Raw genomic sequence first — 18,209 nt, 5'->3', positions numbered from 1 at the left:
TGACCAAAACTGCACACAATACTCAAGGTGTGGTCTCACCAAGGCCCTGTACAACTGCAGCAAGAATGAGACGTTAAACCGAGGCCCCGTCTGCTCTCTCAGGTTGATGTAAAAGATCCCATGGCACTACAGGAATCCCGCCCCAACCGCGGTTTTGCCCTACGCGGATTTCAAGTATACACGGTTTCCTCTCTGTGACAACTTTTGCCAACCGCGGCAGTGAATTTTGCGTATACGCGGTTTTAAATTTAGGATTAAGGTAAGTAACATGATTTTATTGCTTTTATATTCTTTTTTATTGTGTTATTTGAACATTTATTCTGTATTTGCCAAGCGCGGTTTCACTAACCACGGGGGTTTTCAGGGATGTATCCCCCGCGGTTGGGGAGGGATTACTGTATTTCGAAGAAGAGCAGGGGAGTTATCCCCGGTGTCCTGGCCCATATTTATCCCTCAACCAACATAACAAAAACAGATTATCTGGTCATTATCAGATTGCTGTTTGTGGGAGCTTGCTGTGCGCAAATTGGCTGCCGCGTTTCCCACATCACAACAGTGACTCCACTTCAAAAGTACTCCATTGGCTGTAAAGCACTTTGGGATGTCCGGTGGTCGTGAACGGCGCCGTATAAATGCAAGTCTTTTTTCTTTTATATCTAAACATGTTCCACATCCAATTCTAGCCTCTTGTGCATTCCCGTTTTTCATCGCTCCACCATTGGGGGGGCCGAGCCTTCAGCTGCCCATGGCCCGAAGCGCTGGAATTCCCTCCCCTAAACCTCTCCGCCTCGCTGCCTCTCCCTCCTCCTTTAAGACGCTCCTTAGAACCTACCTCTTTGACCAAGCCCTGTCCTAATATCGCCTTATGCGGCTGGGTGTCAAGTTTTGACTGATAGCTCTCCTGTGAAGTGCCGAAGGAAATTTAGACGACGTTAAAGGCACTTTATCAATGCAAGTTGTTGTTATCGTAGCATAGCAACCACCAGCCGTTATTCCTGCCACCCAAATCTTTGAACATTAAAAAAAATGACTTTTAAAAATCGGTTGAGAGATTCTATCTCGAACCCATAAAGAGGTGACCTGCAGTTGATAAGCAGGCAGTGATGCAAAGCCAAAAGTCATTGAGGCCAAGGTGACTTGTTCAGGTTATTCAGGGATGGTGGTTATAATACAACAACAACAACATGCATTTAGATAGCGCCTTTAGCTTATCAAAACATCCCAAGGTGTACGCTGTGGTTTAACTCTTCCAAGCTTTACATGAGTGCGCAGTTATCTTTCTTTTCAATGGATGAACAGAACAATGGCCTGGCAACAAAGCACCATCCAGCAATACAAGGGATCAGCCTGTTCTTCTCGCCAGTTCGCGCTGGAATTCAACTGTGGACCATCGCTGCCAGAAAGGAAGGGGAGTAATGCAGCCCATCTGAAACTCCCGCGGAGAATCAGCCAGTTCTCAGCTTTAGGGCTTGTACGGCCGTTTTGATGAGTTGCATTGGTCATTCTATCTGGCTCACAAGTCCATTTCTTCAGAATGGCCCAGTTCTTCTGACAGGAATGGAGGGATATTCCAGCAAGCTTTCAGTGCGATACATTTAAAAATACAACACTGTTTTCAAAATATTTTGATCATTCCTGAAAAGGTCAGTTTTGTGAAATTAATGAATAAATGACAAGTTCACCTGCTGCTACTTAAGGCTATGTTTACACTCTCACCATTGGTGGCCGTGCCTTCAGCTGCCTGGGCCCGAAGCTCTGGAATTCCCTGCCGAAACCTCTCCATCTCTACCTCTCCCTCCTCCTTTAAGACGCTCCTTAAAACCTCCCTCTTTGACCAAGCTTTTGGACACCTGTCCTAATATCTCCTTATGTGGCTCGGTGTCAAACTTTGTTTGATAATGGCTCCTGTGAAGCACCTTGGGACGTTTTGCTACATTAAAGGCGCTATATAAATAGAGTTTGTTGTTGCCATCAGTGTGAAAAGGCGTCCACTTTATATCAACCATAACATTGCAGGGTAAATCCAAAGGCTGGGGCCAAACTGACTCCGGAGCAAAGTGGAGTGAGGCTCCTTGGAAGAGGGACTCTTACGCTGTGCCTGTTTAACACAGTATGGGGAGTAAATCCACTGCTGTGTCAAACCAGATGTGAAAGTGTCCAGGGGAGGGGTAGGGGGGAGGGCGGCGAAGGCGGGGGGAGCGAGGTGGCGGGAGGGTGCGGGGTGGGGGGGAGGTGGCAATATAGAGGTATTGGATCTTCAGAATTAAACCACTATGAGAGGAGCTCGGCAAATACTTTCTCTCCTAAGGCAGTAGGATTCACCTTTCACCCAGGCAGTGTCGACAGGGTGACACCCAACCTGCCATGTACAAGAACCCTAAGACTCGAATGCTCAATAACACAAACTTGTTGTAACAAGTGCCTGCAGCGCTATTAATTTCACAGAGTACAGAAAGAAAGAATTAATATAGAATCATAGAATCATGGAACAGTACAACACAGAAGGAGGCCATTCGGCCCATTGAGTCTGCGCCGGTTCTTTCGAAGAGCAATCCAGTTAGTCCCATTCCCCCACTCTTTACTCATAGCCCTGCAATTTTTTCTCCTTCAAGTATTTATCCAATTCCTACTACTGAATCTGTGTCCACCACCCTATCGGGCAGTGCAGTCCAAATCCTAACCACTCGTTGCATAAAAAATCTTTTCTTCATGTCGCCTCTGGTTCTTTTGCCAATGAGCTTAACTCTGTGGCCTCTGGTTATTGAACCTTCAGCCATTGGAAACAGTTTCTCTTTATTCACTCTATTTAAACCCTTCATGATTTTAAACACCTCTATCAAATCTCCTCTGAGCCTTCTCTGCTCCAAGGAGAACAACCCCATCTTCTCCAGTCTATCAATGTAACTGTATTCCCTCATCCCTGGAACCATTCTAGTAAATCTCTTCTGTAACCTTCTCCAAAGCCTTCACATCCTTCCTAAAGTGTGGTGCCCAGAATTGGACACAGTACTCGATCTGGGGCCGAAGCAGTGTTTTATACAGGTTTAGCATAACTTCCTGGCTTTTGATTTCTATGCCACTATTTATAAAGCCCAGGATCCCAAATGCTTTACTAACTGCTTTGTTAACCTGTCAATCATAGAATCATAGACATTTACAGCACAGAAGGAGGCCATTTGGCCCATCGTGTCCGTGCCGGCCGACAAAGAGCTATCCACCCTAATCCCACTTTCCAGCGCTTGGTCCGTAGCCTTGTAGGTTACAGCACTTCAAGTGCATTTCCAAGTAGTTTTTAATGTGATGAGGGTCTCTGCCTCGACCACCCTTTCAGGCAGTGAGTTCCAGACCCCACCACCCTCTGGGTGAAAACATTTCTCCTCAAATCCCCTTTAAACCTCCGACCAATTACTTTAAATCTATGCCCCCTGGTTATTGACCCTTCTGCTAAGGGAAATAGGTCTTTCCCGTCCACTCTATCTAGGCCCCTCATAATTTTATACACCTCAATTAGGTCTCCCCTCAGCCTCCTCTGTTCCAAAGAAAACAACCCCAGCCTATCCAATTTTTCCTCATTGCTAAAATTCCCCAGCCCAGGCAACATTCTCGTAAATCTCCTCTGCACCCTCTCTAGTGCAATCACATCCTTCCTGTAATGTGGTGACCAGAACTGCATGCCCTAGCTGCAGCCTAACTACAGGAAACTTTGTGTTATCCGGAGGCTAAATGTCCGGCAAGCTCGAGCCACCGGCAAAAATCAGGAGCCGTTTTGTTAGGTTTTTTTTCTTCTCGTGGCTTTTTTTTCCAACAGTCAGGCTCTGCAAAGTCTCTCTGAAGCAGTTGCTAAGCGACAGAGACGCTTCCAAGGTACGGCTGACTGTTTAGAAGCTGTTGCTAAGCAACAGTGTTTGTTGCCAGATACGGAGCTGAACCGTATGCTTCAACATTAACACTGGTTTGTCCGGCAGTTTTGAGGGAACGGCAACAGCTCGGTCCCGTCGGTGCCGGATAGCACAAAGTTTCCTGTAGTGTTTTATACAGTTCAAGCATAACCTCCCTGCTCTTATATTCTATGCCTCGGCTAATAAAGGCAAGTATCTCATATGCCTTCTTAACCACCTTATCTACCAGTCCTGCTACCTTCAGGGATCTGTGGACATGCACTCCAAGGTCCCTCTGATCCTCTGCACTTCTCAGTGTCCTACCATTTATTGTGTATTTCCTTTGCCTTGTTAGCCGTCCCCAAATGCATTACCTGACACTTCTCCGGATTGAATTCCATTTGCCATTGTTCTGCCCACCTGACCAGTCCATTGATATCTTCCTGCAGTCTGCAGCTTTCTTCTTCATTATCAACCACACGGCCAATTTTTGTATCATCTGCAAACTTCTTAATCATACTTCCTGTTCCTGGGACTAGAGACAGGGTCACTGGCTAAGGCTTGGAAGCTAAGCAGAGCCTAGACCTGGTTAGTACCTGGAGGGGTGACCATCAGGGTAAGACCAAGTGCAGAAGGTCACGGAACGAGCCCCGAGGAGGGGCGGTTGGTGAGAAAGTCACGGAAGGAGCCCCGGGAGTGGCGGCTGGTGAGCAGGCCCGGGCGTTGGGCTGAAGATTGTCGGACAGGAGGAATGGTGGAAATGGAATGGCGGCGCGCACAGACGCAGCGGCTTTGCTTCTCCCAAGACGGTGCTATTTATGTTTAATGTTAATATTATTTGTACTGGACTCATGGGAGCTTGCAAGATCACATTTCGTTGTTCATGTACTTGTGCAATGACAATAAAGTTGAATTATTATTACATTCAAGACCAAATCATTGATATACTGTCCTGCCACCTTCAGGGATTTGTGCACCAACATCCCCAGGTTTCTTTGTTCTTGCACCCCCTTTAAAGCACCTTTCATGACCTCAGGACGTCCCAAAGTGCTTTACAGCCAATGAAGTAATGCAAGAAACGTGGCAGCCAATTTGCGCACAGCAAGATCCCACAAAAAAAACAATGTGATAATGACCAGATGATCTGTTTTAGCGATGTTGATTGAGGGATAAATATTGGTCAGGACACCAGGGGAGAACGCCCCTGCTCTTCTTTGAAATAGTGGCGTGGGATCTTTTACACCCACCTGCGAGGGTACACGGAGCCTCGGTTTAACGTCTCATCTGAAATCACTATCACATTACACTGTACCAGTAGGCAGCGGCTTCAAACAGAATGCGATCTCCTAGAAGAGAATCTTTCCACTGGGAAACAGCAACTCACCATTGTGTTGGGTGTTGTGCGTGTTGCTGTATCCCGCCTCCCCCACCGCCCCCAACCCCCCCGACCCCTCCCACCCCTTTCTCTCCCTGTCTTTTTGCCGGTTTCAGTACCTTGGACAGATAAAGTGTGTGTGCATCTGTCTGTCTCTTGCCCCCCACCTCACCTGGTAAAATGGTTAAGAATGAGGAGATAAAGCTATTTATCCAACACACGTTTAAAACCCACATAACAGTTGGCGGTGACTGCTGGGCCCTTTAAATCAGTATCAGCTCTGTCCACCATGGAGTGCACACAGCCTGCATGCCGTCAGAGCCACTCCCGATCATATTCCGGGATCATTTTATCAGCCACTTTCTAAGCACCTGGTCGACAAGCAGATACTGATTTATTGGACAGTTTTAAATTTTTTTGGTACTTTTATCTCTCACCGTGCCCTTCAGCGTGCCATTGGTCTGAAATATTGCATAAGGTGGCAACAAGTCTTTGGGGATTTGGTGAGTTATTGCACTCAATCCCCGTCGCAGGGTGAGGTTTGGCGCTTGCGTCTCATGCTTTAATATGTTGAGGGGAATTGCTAATCTGGGTTTCCAGGCACGCGTTGCAGGCTCGATGTGTCTCTTCCCACCGAGGTGCTCTGATTCGCAGGGAACTCAAGAGCAGAACACCACCCATCCCCACCGTTCCCATCATAGCTATGTCATTTGTGGGGATTTTTTTTCGAAACCTTTGCTAATTGCTCGAGAAGCCGTCATCACTTTGTTTTATTTTTAAACGGGATGCGCTCCAATTAAAACAGTATATTTATTTATTTTTCCACAATTGTCTGTCAGACAGGTATTTTTTTTGAATGGTCTAAAGAGAATTAAATCGGATTTTTTTTCTATAAATATTGAAATTAAGCAGCAGCAGATTTAGCCAGGGGGGCTGAACACATCTATTGGCACCCACCTGATACCAGACACATAAACAACCTCTAACACGCCCAACCTTACACTTATCCCCAGTGGTGCTCGTACATGCCCTTTCGTTTATTTTTATCCCCATTCTTCCGCATAACTGCCCATTCCCTTTAATGCCTCACAGCTCGGCTACAGTGCTATGCTCAAGCTGGCGCCGAGCGGTTTCGGGCGTGCGTCGAGGCTGACCCGACTCCTGTGCCCCTTCTAAAGCGGAGCTTTGCGCCAGCCCCTCCGGTAGGTAAGTCTCTGGGCACCGGGACGACTCGCCAGCTGCAGTATAACTCCGTCCCAAAGTACAAAGCCACATTTTAGAAGTGGTCGGGGCAGGTCCATTTGGATTTCCGCGACACTCGATAAACTTAACGTTAAGGGAAAGCAGGTGCTTATACAGGGAGGATTGCCACATGGGGTTCTGGTGCGATACAGCATTTAAAAAAAACAACACCAGGAGGAACCAACTGCATAATACATGATGATATGTCCTGTCAATTTACCCAATTCTGAACTAATGTTACTGGGAATGCACATCGACACAAATGAGAATTACATCAATGAAGAAGCTACTTTATATACCATGCATCATATGCCTTAGATGTGTGCGGTGATTTAATCAGTATACTGGCATTTGGGTAGCTCCAGGGTCTCCAGTTCTTTGTCGTATCTGAGGGTCCAAAAGCTTCCACTGTTTTAACTTTTATTAAAATCTTTCTGTGCTGGGATTGTAATTTAATATTTTTCAATTACCTTTTATCTTTTAACTCTGGGTAACTGTGATAGCAGCATTGTAAAACATGGGCACTTTTGATAGAGTAAATAAAGAGAAACTGTTTCCACTGGCTGGAGGGTGGGTAACCAGAGGACACAGATTTAAGGTAATTGGCAAAAGAACCAGAGGGGAGATGAGTTTATTTTTGAACGCAGCGAGTTGTTACGATCTGGAACGCACTGCACTGCCCGCAAGGGCGGGTGGGAGCAGATTCAACAGTAACTTTCAAAAAGGGATGTTTACTTGCAAAGGAAGAATTTGCGGGGCTATGGGGAAAGAGCGGGATGAGTGGGACTAATTGGACAGCTCTTTCAAAGAGCCAGCATAGGCTCGATGGGCAGAACAGCCTCCTTCTGTGCTGTATCATTCCATGGGGTACAGTCGACGCGGTCTGCAGTAGGAGATGCAAAAAGTGGTACCATGCCAAGGGGGGGCTCGTACACTCCCCCAGAGGCCACAGAGATGACATCACAGCTCCCACTGTCTTGGCTACATTGGTAAACAAATAGCCCAAACCCAGCCCTGATATATATATTTTTTAACCAAAGCACCAAAAACACAGACAGGTTCTTTTCAGTTTGTTCAAAGACTCTTTCCCTTTGCATCGCTGCGTTTGTTCTATTTCTGTGACATTAAACACTTTCGGGTTTCAACAACAACAAAAAGTACACTGTGCAAGCGAGCTTGAATCTGAACAAACCCTTCAGATTTGGACTGGGCTGGTAGAGGTGGAGAGGGGGTGGGGGGTCCTCAGCATTTAAAACAACAGCAAACAGGGACGAGACAACAAACAACTGGGTCACTTACACGTCAAGTTTCCCTGATTCAAGGCACTGGATCCCAAACAAACAGAAGGTGTGCAGTAAAACTCCTCACATGTGCCAGTAAATCCACTGCTGTCACCATGCCTGCCTCAGGGTCTCCCGTTGAACAACTCAACTCCTTCCATCTTTGAGTATTTCTTTTCTCTTTTAAATCTAAGTTTTCTTTCTCTCACGCAAACACCACACCGTTCTGGTCCAGCTCTGGTGTTGAAATATTTCAATCGTTCCTTCCTTCTTCTTATTTTGTTGTTGTTGTTGGGAAAATAAAAGTTAAGCCTCCGAGCAGCGGGCTGCTGTTGGTAGGAAGATGCTGTGGGATGTGAAGCGGCGCGTTTGATGGACTGTGACACATGCAAGGCTCGGCTCGGCTCGGCTCACAGAGGCGTTGCCTTCAATGGGTCCTCCCAGTCCTTGCACTGCCAGCTATTGCCATCCTCTGCCTGCCAAGAGCCTCGGGCAAGGGGGGGGGGAAGGATTGATTTATTGCCGCCCCCCCCCCTCAACACCCAACACAACAATTCAAAAGTACCGATTTTTGCCTTTTTGAAACTCCGAGGGGCTGTTTGTGAAAGCGGTCCGGGCTCAGCGCTCGGATCGTCCGACAACTGGACAAATGTGGTCAGCAGAGATAGAGAGAGAGAGACAGAGAGAGAGATAGAGACAGAGATAGATAGAGAGAGAGACAGATAGAGAAAGAGATAGATACAGAGAGAGATAGAGATAGAGAGACAGAGAAAGATAGAGAGATAGAGACAGAGAGAAAGAGAGAGACAGCGAGAGAGATAGAGAGAGATAGAAAGATAGAGACAGAGAGATAGAGACAGAGAGATAGAGAGATAGTCAGATAGATAGCGAGATAGAGATAGATAAATAGATAGAGACCGATAGATAGAGAGATAGATAGAGAGAAAGTGGTGTTTCCCAAGGGTCAGTGCTGGGGCTACTGCTTTTTTTGATATATATAAATGACCTGGATATTGGAATACAAAGCAGAATATCTAAATTTGCAGATGACATCAAACTTGGGGGTGTGGCAAACAGTGAGGATAATACCAATCGACGGCAACAGGACATAGAAAGGCTAGCAGAATGGGCAGACAAGTGGCAGATGGAATTTAATACAGAGAAGTACGAGGTGATGCATTTTGGCAGAAGGAACAGGGAGAGGCAATATACACTTAATGGCACAGTTTTAAAGAGTGTGCAGGGACAGAGGGACCTGGGAGTTAATGTGCATAGGTCCCTGAAGGTGGCAGGACATATTAAGGGAGTGGTTACCAAAGCATGTAAGATCTTGGGTTTCATAAATAGAGGTATTGAGTACAAAAGTAGAGAAGTTATGCTGAATCTTTATAAAGCGCTGGTTAGACCACAACTGGAGTATTGCATCCAGTTCTGGTTACCACACTTTAGGAAGGATGTGAAGGCCCTTGAGAGGGTGCAGAGGAGATTTACCAGAATGGTTCTGGGGATGGGGGATCTTAGCTACAAGGACAGGTTGGAGAAGCTGGACTTGTTTTCATTAGAGCAAAGGAGGTTGAGGGGTGATTTGATAGAGGTGTACAAGATTATGAAGGGTTTGGATAGGCTAGACGTGGAAAGGCTGTTCCCACTAGTTGATGGTACAAGGACTAGGGGACACAGATTTAAGGTTTTAGACAAGAGATACAGGGGGGATGTGAGGGAAAACTTTTTTACGCAGCGAGTGGTGAGGACCTGGAACTCGCTGCCGACGGACGTGGTGGAAGTGGAGACACTCAATGTTTTCAAGGGGAGACTGGATAGGCACTTGAGGGAAATAAACTTGCAGGGCTACGGGGATAGAGCGGGGGAATGGGACTGACTGGATTGCTCTACAGAGAGCCGGCACGGACTCAATGGGCCGAATGGCCTCCTTCTGTGCCGTTATGACTCTATGACACTATGATAGATAGAGAGATAGATAGAGGGCTAGATAGAGAGAGAGAGAGAGATAAATAGATAGAGGCAGATAGATAGAGAGAGAGAGAGATAGATAAATAGATAGAGGCAGATAGATAGAGAGAGAGAGATAGATAAATAGATAGAGGCAGATAGATAGAGAGAGAGAGATAGATAAATAGATAGAGGCAGATAGATAGAGAGAGAGAGATAAGGAGATAGAGAGAGATAAATAGATAGATAGAGAGATAGATAGATAGAGAGAGAGAAAGATAGAAAGAGACAGAGATAGATATATAGATAGATATAGAGATAGATAGATAGACAGAGATAGATGGATATATAGAGATAGATAATAGAATGATAGATAGATAGAACGATAGATAGAATGATAGAATGATAGAGAGATAGATAGATAGATAGATAGAGAGACAGACAGACAGACAGACAGATAACCGCTTCAGCGGATGAAGTGAGTCACAAGTGACCCCTCTTTTATCGCACGTGCTTCTAATATCCAGAAACAAAGCTCCTGGTAAAAGTTCCCATATCTGTACCCAGCCTATCCTTTCATCCCCTTGTAAACTGATTGGCCTGATGTGGATTGCCAGTTGTATTGTTTTAATAAAAGGCGATTACTTTCATAATATTTACTACAGGGGACTCAAATGTCCCATAAAAATACAATCAAACATTTCCCCTCCCCCCCATCAAAACGAGAGGGAAATAAGAGCAGTTTGCATCCTATCTGGTAATATAATGTAACCTGCCCCTTCATAACAAATCAGTGATGTGGGTTTGAAATAGTACAGGGAGTTAAATTAAGGAGAAAGACTTGCATTTATATAGCCCCTTTCACAACCTCAGGATATCCCAAAGAGGTTTACAGCTAATTAAGTACTTTTGAAGTGTAATTACTATTGTAATGTAGGAAACTCAGCAGCCAATCGGCACACAGCAAGGTCCCACAAACAGCAATGTGATAATGACCAGATAATCTGTTATTATTGGCTGGGACACCAGGGAGAACTCCCGTGCTCTTCTTCGAAATAGTGCCATGGGATCTTTTATGTCCACCTGAGAGAGCAGACGGGCCCTCAGTTTAACATCTCACCTGAAAGACGGCACCTCCGACAGTGCAGCACTCCCTCAGTACCACACTGGAGTGTCAGCCTGGATTTTTGTGCTCAAGTCCCGGGAGTGGGGCTTGATCCCACAACCTTCTGACTCAGAGGCAAGAGTGAGCCACAGCTGAAACTCAGGAAAGGAGCAAACTAGGGAGAGAGAGAGAAGAGGGTGAGGGGTGGGGGGAGTGGAATTCAAATAGCCCAGGCACTCCAGGAAAACAAGGTCCATTTGGGTGTTTGTCCTTTGATATAAAAATAATTTTTATTTTTCACTTGTCGATATATGTCTCCAACTCAACTCTAACATTGCTGAGTTTTCCTCATTGTGATTTCTATGGAATAAAGAGCCCTCCCGCAGAACATTAACACTGACAAAAGTGCACTTACTGTTCCTTCCCTTCTGAGTTTAAGTTAAAGAGCATTCATTTATTTAATAAGGTGACACTTGGCAGTAAAATCGTTTTGTGCCCCTTCAGACTGTATTAAAAGGGGCGAAAATAAACTGCACAGTACTTTATGGGGACGTGATTAAATCCCAGCTGAAGATTTACTGCCTGATGTGCAGTTCATGTTTTTTATTTAATATCCCAGTCTAACAATCTGCACCAGTACTGAATTCAATTTGTACAGTTCCCCCCCACCCTCCACCCCCACCTTGTTTATCGCTACACCATGCAAACATGTTAGTCAAGAGCTCCCTCTATCTGTCATCTGGGACATTTTCCCGGTTGTGATGTGATTAACCAGATGATTCAGTTAATATGATAGGGATGTTACGTGAGCCTTTTACTGTAAAGCGCGCACTTAGGCTGAAACCTCACCACATGCTGCAGTAGTTCTACAGTCACCATAAGGCGAGTTCTGTTACTCAAAGTTGAGTTGTGTGGTCATATATGTAATCCTTGGCTTTGTGCCCCACTCCAGGGACTTGAACGCATAATCTCGGCTGACACTCCCAGTGCAACACTGAGGGCGTGCTGCACTGTCGGGGGTGCCGTCTTTCAGATGAGACGTTAAACCGAGGCCCCTCTCAGGCGGATGGAAAAGATTCCACGGCACTACTTCGAAGAGGAATAGGAGAGTTCTCCTTGCTTCCCTGGACAATATTTATCCCTCAACCAACATTTATCACTACCAATCAGACTGGCGTGCGATGCATCCCCTTACGGCATAGGAGCGGTATTGTCCCATAGACTCCCTGATGGCTCGGAATGGCCGATAGCTTTTGTGTCACGCTCATTGAACTCAGCTGAGCGTAACTATGCCCAGATAGACAGGGAAGCACTCAGCCTGGTATGGGGAGTGAAGAAATTCAACCATTACCTACACGGACAAAAATTTACCTTGCTGACTGACCATCAACCCCTCATCTCCATATTCAACCCTAAAAAAGGTGTCCCCATTATGACGGCACAAAGACTACAGAGGTGGTCCCTTTTTCTAGGGGCACACCAATACAACATTGAATACAAAGGGTCAAAACAGCATGGGAATGCTGACGGTTTATCATGCCTACCGTTGCCAACGATAGAAGAGGCACCTACAGTAGACCCAGTAGAGATATTTCACTCTACCATAGTGGAATGTCTACCGGTGACAAATTCTGCCATTGAAAGGGAGACAAGAAATGACCCTACTCTCTCACGGGTCTATGATTTAACAGTGAAGGGATGGCCAGCACATGGCGAACCACTGTTGCCAGCATTCTCGCAAAGAAGAGAACAGCTGTCAGTGTGCCGAGGAACCTTGATGTGTGGATCCAGAGTGGTGATTCCACCCAAACTCCAGGATAAAGTGCTAAAGGAGCTTCACGAGGGGCATCTGGGTGGAGTGAAAATGAAGAACCTAGCTAGGGCGTTTGTATGGTGGCCAGGTATCGATGGAGACATCGAAGACATGACCAAGAGCTGCCTAGGATGCCAGAAGGTCCAAAATGCTCCGCCACAGGCCCCTCTACATCCATGGGAGTGGCCCTCATCTCCCTGGCAAAGGGTGCACATCGACTTTGCTGGTCCATTTATGGACTCAATGTTCTTAATCGCAGTTGATGCACACTCCAAGTGGCCGGAGGTAATAAAGATGTCCTCCACCACCACGGAAAAGACCATCACAGTATTAAGAACCATATTTGCCAGGAATGGGCTGCCGGAACAGATATGTTCTGATAATGGACCGCAATTTGTGTCCGAAGAATTCAGAAAGTTCTTAAAGAACAATGGGGTAAAGCACTACACGTCCGCCCCATACCATCCCGCCACCAATGGATTGGCTGAAAGGTTTGTCCAGACCTTCAAGAAGGCCATCAAGGCCATGGGTAATGAAGACATAAAACTTCAGCACAAGGTGGATAACTTCTTATTTGCATATAGGAATGCAACGCATATGGTTACTAACCAAACTCCCGCCATGATGTTCTACAATAGAAACCTAAGATGCCGGCTGGATTTGGTCAAGCCCAACATCCGAAGGGACGTGGAGAACCGGCAGTTTCAGGGCATGAATGAAAGGCCAACTAGGGCCTTCCAGATAGGCCAACCGGTTTTGGCCCGGGACTACCGTACCAAGAAATGGCAGCCTGGAACTACCTGCACACGATTAGGACCACTGATGTATACCGTGGACATCGGAGACAGCATAATAAGGCGCCATGCTGACCAAATCATCAAGTCATCCGAAAAGGGACAACCTACACCACCACTCTATACATCTAACGATGAAGTAGAGATACCCATATCTACCTCCGATCCGGTGATACTGGAGCCCGATGAACCCGACACTGGCCTTCAAGCCGAATCAGCCTTGCCAGAAGAACCTACTACACCACCAGAAACTACTACACCCCCGAGGCGTTATCCGGACCGAGTCAGGAAGCCTCCTGAGAGACTAACTTATAATTAATTAATACAGCAATGTATATTATTTTGCATATAACATGTAATTAATAATTATTTAAAATATGATGTACTAGTTAGCTAGAAGGGGAGGAATTGTGGTGTATGTGCCTTTAAGAGCAATTATGGTGTATGTGCCTTTAAGAGCCCCAGGTGTGCGTAATGCCGGTAATTGCCACTTGGGCTATATAAGCCTGTGTATTGTGTATATCCTTTAGAACCCCCCCCCAGACTTGCTTAGTAAATACCTATGAACCAACTCCTGTCTTCAGTGTCTTTATCTACACACGGACACTACAACTAAAACAGATGATCTAGTCATTTATTTCATTGCCGTGCGCAAATTGGCTGCCGCAATTCCTACTTTACAGGGTACAGATTTAAGGTGATTGGCAAAAGAACCAGAGGCGACATGAAGAAAAACTTTTTTTACGCAGCGAGTGGTTAGGATTTGGTGACTGATAGGGTGGTGAATACGGATTCAATAGTAGCCTTCAAAAGGGAATGAGATAAATACTAGAAGGAGAAAAAATTGCAGGGATATGGGGAAAGAGTGGAGGAGTGGGACTAACTGGATTGCTCTTCGAAAGAGCTGCCGCAGACTCGATGGGCCGAATGGCCTCCTTCTGTGCTGTTCGATTCTATGATCCTAGGATTCTATTACTACAGTGCCTACACTTCAAAAGTACTTAATTGGCTGTAAAGCAATTTGGGACGTCCTGAGGTCATGAAAGGCGCCATATAAATGCAACTCTTTTTCTTTCAGTTGTATGCTGACAGAATATCAGTTTGATTTGTTACACATGAGATTCTAGTAATGGATTCTATTTTGCCCCCTTCACATCCCTGAAACTACCTGAAAAATAAACAGTTATGGGAAATTGGGCAGCGCAGTGTGATAGATACTTTAATTCCTGGGACATGGATTTCAATCCAGCCCAGACGGATGAGTTGAAATTCCCCACTCAGAGTCCTGTGTGAATTGAGCATGGCCAGTGTCAATCCAGTTTGTATTTCTGTCTGTAGGCCAAGTGATCCCCCAGTTCAGCACTAATTTTTCTCAGCAAGGCCATATCAACGGGTGGCGTAGGAAATGGAAAATGCCGCACTGGAGCAGTAGAGATACTCTCCTGTGGTAGGATCTTGCAATCCTCCTTAGATATGGGAGTGGTGCCAGAGGACTGGAGGGTTGCAAATGTTACACCCCTGTTCAAAATAGGGGGGGAGGGATAAACCCGGCAACTACAGGCCAGTCAGCCTAACGCTGGTGGTGGGAAAACTTCTAGAGATCATAATCCGGGATGAAATTAATTGTCACCTGAAAAAATATGGGTTAATAAATGACAGTCAGCACGGATTTGTTAAAGGCAAATCATGTCTGACAAAGTTGATTGAGTTCTTTGATGAAGTAACGGAGAGGGTTGATGAGGGTAGTGCAGTTGATATAGTGTACATGGACTTTCAGAAGATTTGTGATAAAGTGTCATATAATTGACTTGCTAGCAAAATCGAAGCCCATGGGATTAAATGGACAGTGGCAGCCTGGATACAAAATTGTCTATGGGACACAAAGCAGAGAGTAGTGGTGAACGGTTGTTTTTCAGACTGGAGGGAAGTATACCGTGGTGTTCCCCAGGGTTCAATATAGGGACTCTCTTTTTGATATATATTGATGATCTGGACTTGGGTATACAGGGCATAATTTCAAAGTTTGCAGATGACACAAAACTTGCATATGCAGTAAACAGTGAGGAACATAGTAGAAGACTTCAGGAGGACATAGACAGATGGGTGAAAAGGGCAGACACGTGGCAGATGGAATTTAATGCAGAGAAGTGTGAAGTGATGCATTTTGGTAGGAAGAATGAGGAGAGGCAATATGAACTAAAGGGTACAATTTCAAAGGGGGTGAAGAAACAGAGAGACCTTTGGGTTCACATACACAAATCATTGAAAGTGACGGGATAAGTTGATACGGCTGTTAAAAAAGCACATATGGGATCCTGGGCTTTAGCAATAGAGGCATAGAGTACAAAAGCAAGGAAGTTATGATAAACCTTTACAAATCACTGGTTAGGCCTCAGCTGGAGTATTGTGTCCAATTCTAGGCTCCACACTTTAGGAAGGATGTCAAGGCCTTGGAGAGGGTGCGGAGGAGATTTACTAGAATGGTGCCAGGGATGAGGGGCTTCAGTTATGTGGAGAGACTGGAGAAGCTGGGATTGTTCTCCTTAGAGCAGAGAAGGTTCAGGGGAGATTTAATAGTGGTGTTCAAAATTATGAAGGGTTTTGATAAAGTAAATAAGGAGAAATTGTTTCCACTGGCAGGCGGATTGGTAACCAGAGGACACAGATTTAGGATAATTTACAAAAGAACCAGAGGGGAGATGAGGAGAATTTTTTTTCATTTTTTAAAAATTCATTGATGGGATGTGGGCGTCGCTGGCTAGGCCTGCATTTAGTGCCCATCCCTAATTGCCCTTGAGAAGATGGTGGTGAGCCGCCTTCTTGAACTGCTGCAGTCCATATGGTGTAGGTACACCCACAATGCTGTTAGGAAGGGAGTTCCAGGATTTTGGCCCAGCGACAGTGAAGGAACGGCGATACAGGTCCAAGTCAGGATGGTGTGTGGCTTGGAGGGGAACTTGTAGGTGGTGATGTTCCCATGCGTCTGCTGCCCTTGTCCTTCTAAGTGGTAGAGGTCACGGGTTTGGAAGGTGCTGTTGAAGGAGCTTTGGCGAATTGCTGCAGTGCATCTTGTAGATGGTACACACTGCAGCCACAGTGCGCCGGTGGTGGAGGGAGTGAATGTTGAAGGTGGTGGTTGGAGTGCCAATCAAGCAGGCTGCTTTATCCTGAATGGTGTCGAGCTTCTTGAGTGTTGTTGGAGCTGCACTCATCCAGCGAGTTGTTGTGATCTGGAACGCACTGCCTGAAAGGGCGGTGGAAGCAGATTCAATAGTAACTTTCAAGAGGGGATTGGATATATACTGGAAAAGGAAAAAATTGCAGGGCTATGGGGAGAGAGCAGTGGAGTGGGATTAATTGGACAGCTCTTTCAAAGAGCTAGCACAGGCATGATGGGCCGAATGGCCTACTTCTGTGCTGTATCATTCTACTGAGGAGAGAGCGGGAATATGGTATTGAGATAGAGGATCAACCATGATCGTATTGAATGGCGGAGCAGGTTCGAAGGGCCGAATGGCCTACTCCTGCTCCTATCTTCTATGTTTCTATTCTATGATTCTATGATGAGGCTATATAAAAATGCGAGTGCTGCAATATATTTATACAGAGCACATTTCATCCTTGTTGTAGAGTTTGCACTAAACAGAGCAATCAGGCTAGGAGTAACCCTAATTATAATGAAGATTTTGTGTGCAATTGAGTAAAGATGCTGGTGTCAGAAACTATAGGTGCCACAGCTGGGGGAATTCGAGAGCTGTGTAAAACCATTAAGCATTTATTCACAGAGCTATTTCTCCATCATACTGCTGACTATGTGGAACCTTGTGCCCAGTTTTCCTGGTCCACAAGGCACCCTTCATCCAACAACTCATTCATCGTCAGTCGTGGCTCAGTCGGTAGCACTCTCTGCATCTGAGTCAGAAGGTCGGGGGGGGGGGAGGTTCAAGCCCACACGAGACCTGAGCACAAATTCTAGGCTGACACTCCAGTGCAGTACTGAGGAAGTGCTGCACTGTCGGAGGTGCCGTCAAACCGGGACCCCGTCTGCCCTCTCAGGTGGATGTAAAAGATCCCATGGCACTATTTCGAAGAAGAGCAGGGGAGTTCTCCAATATTTAACCCTTCACCAACATGGCTGAAAAAAACAGATTACCCCACACTGCTGTGTGTGGGAACTTGCTGTGCGCAAATTGGTTACCATGTTACCTACATTACAACAGTGACTGCACTTCAAAAGTACTTCATTGGCTGTAAAACGCTTCGTGAGGTCATAAAGGGTGGGTCTTTCTTTCTTTTGACCTTATTTGGAGCAAAGTACCAGAAACAAAAAGGCTCTGGCACTTCAAAGCCCTGACTTGTATTTAAAAACAAACAATCGGGATGGATTTGGATCCCGTCCCTTTGTGCTAATAAAAAACAGGTATATGTCATAAATCTCATCCTCATAAAGAAACTATTCATGAAATAACACTGGACGGCCAGCTAGTGGTGCCGTCCAAGGAGTATAAGTACTCGGGCGTGGGCCCAGCTTGCCAGGGACATTTTGTAAGACAGGACAACTAGACCTCCATGTTCTGAAACAAGTTGATTAAACCCTTGCTTTATGCTCAAATCAAGTGCGTAGTGAGTTTTATTACATCAGTATAGTTGTCCATTTTCCTACGGTTGGTAATGTCACTGAAAAAAGTCAACAGTCAACATGTTTTATACTCGTTATAGTAATCTGGGATGTTATGATTAAGGTTATCCACCAGGTGGTGCTGTGGCCAATG

The 18,209-nt window shown here is 45.7% G+C and overlaps 1 protein-coding gene across 1 annotated transcript in view; it reads right to left on the bottom strand.

The window, feature by feature from the left end:
• The window catches only part of scn5lab (sodium channel, voltage gated, type V-like, alpha b), a 524,522-nt gene extending 516,379 nt beyond the window's left edge, over positions 1-8,143 (bottom strand). Inside the window, exon 1 of the mRNA XM_085987471.1 lies at positions 7,795-8,143. The gene's annotated coding sequence lies outside the window, so the exon portion shown is untranslated. The remainder of the gene's footprint in view (positions 1-7,794) is intronic.
• Positions 8,144-18,209: the final 10,066 nt, after the last annotated feature.

The sequence above is a fragment of the Somniosus microcephalus genome, chromosome 5 (assembly GCF_052327205.1).
Source record: "Somniosus microcephalus isolate GS21.2 chromosome 5, FLI_Smic_1.0, whole genome shotgun sequence".
Classification (NCBI taxonomy): domain Eukaryota; kingdom Metazoa; phylum Chordata; class Chondrichthyes; order Squaliformes; family Somniosidae; genus Somniosus; species Somniosus microcephalus.
This window is presented reverse-complemented; position numbering and strand designations above follow the sequence as displayed.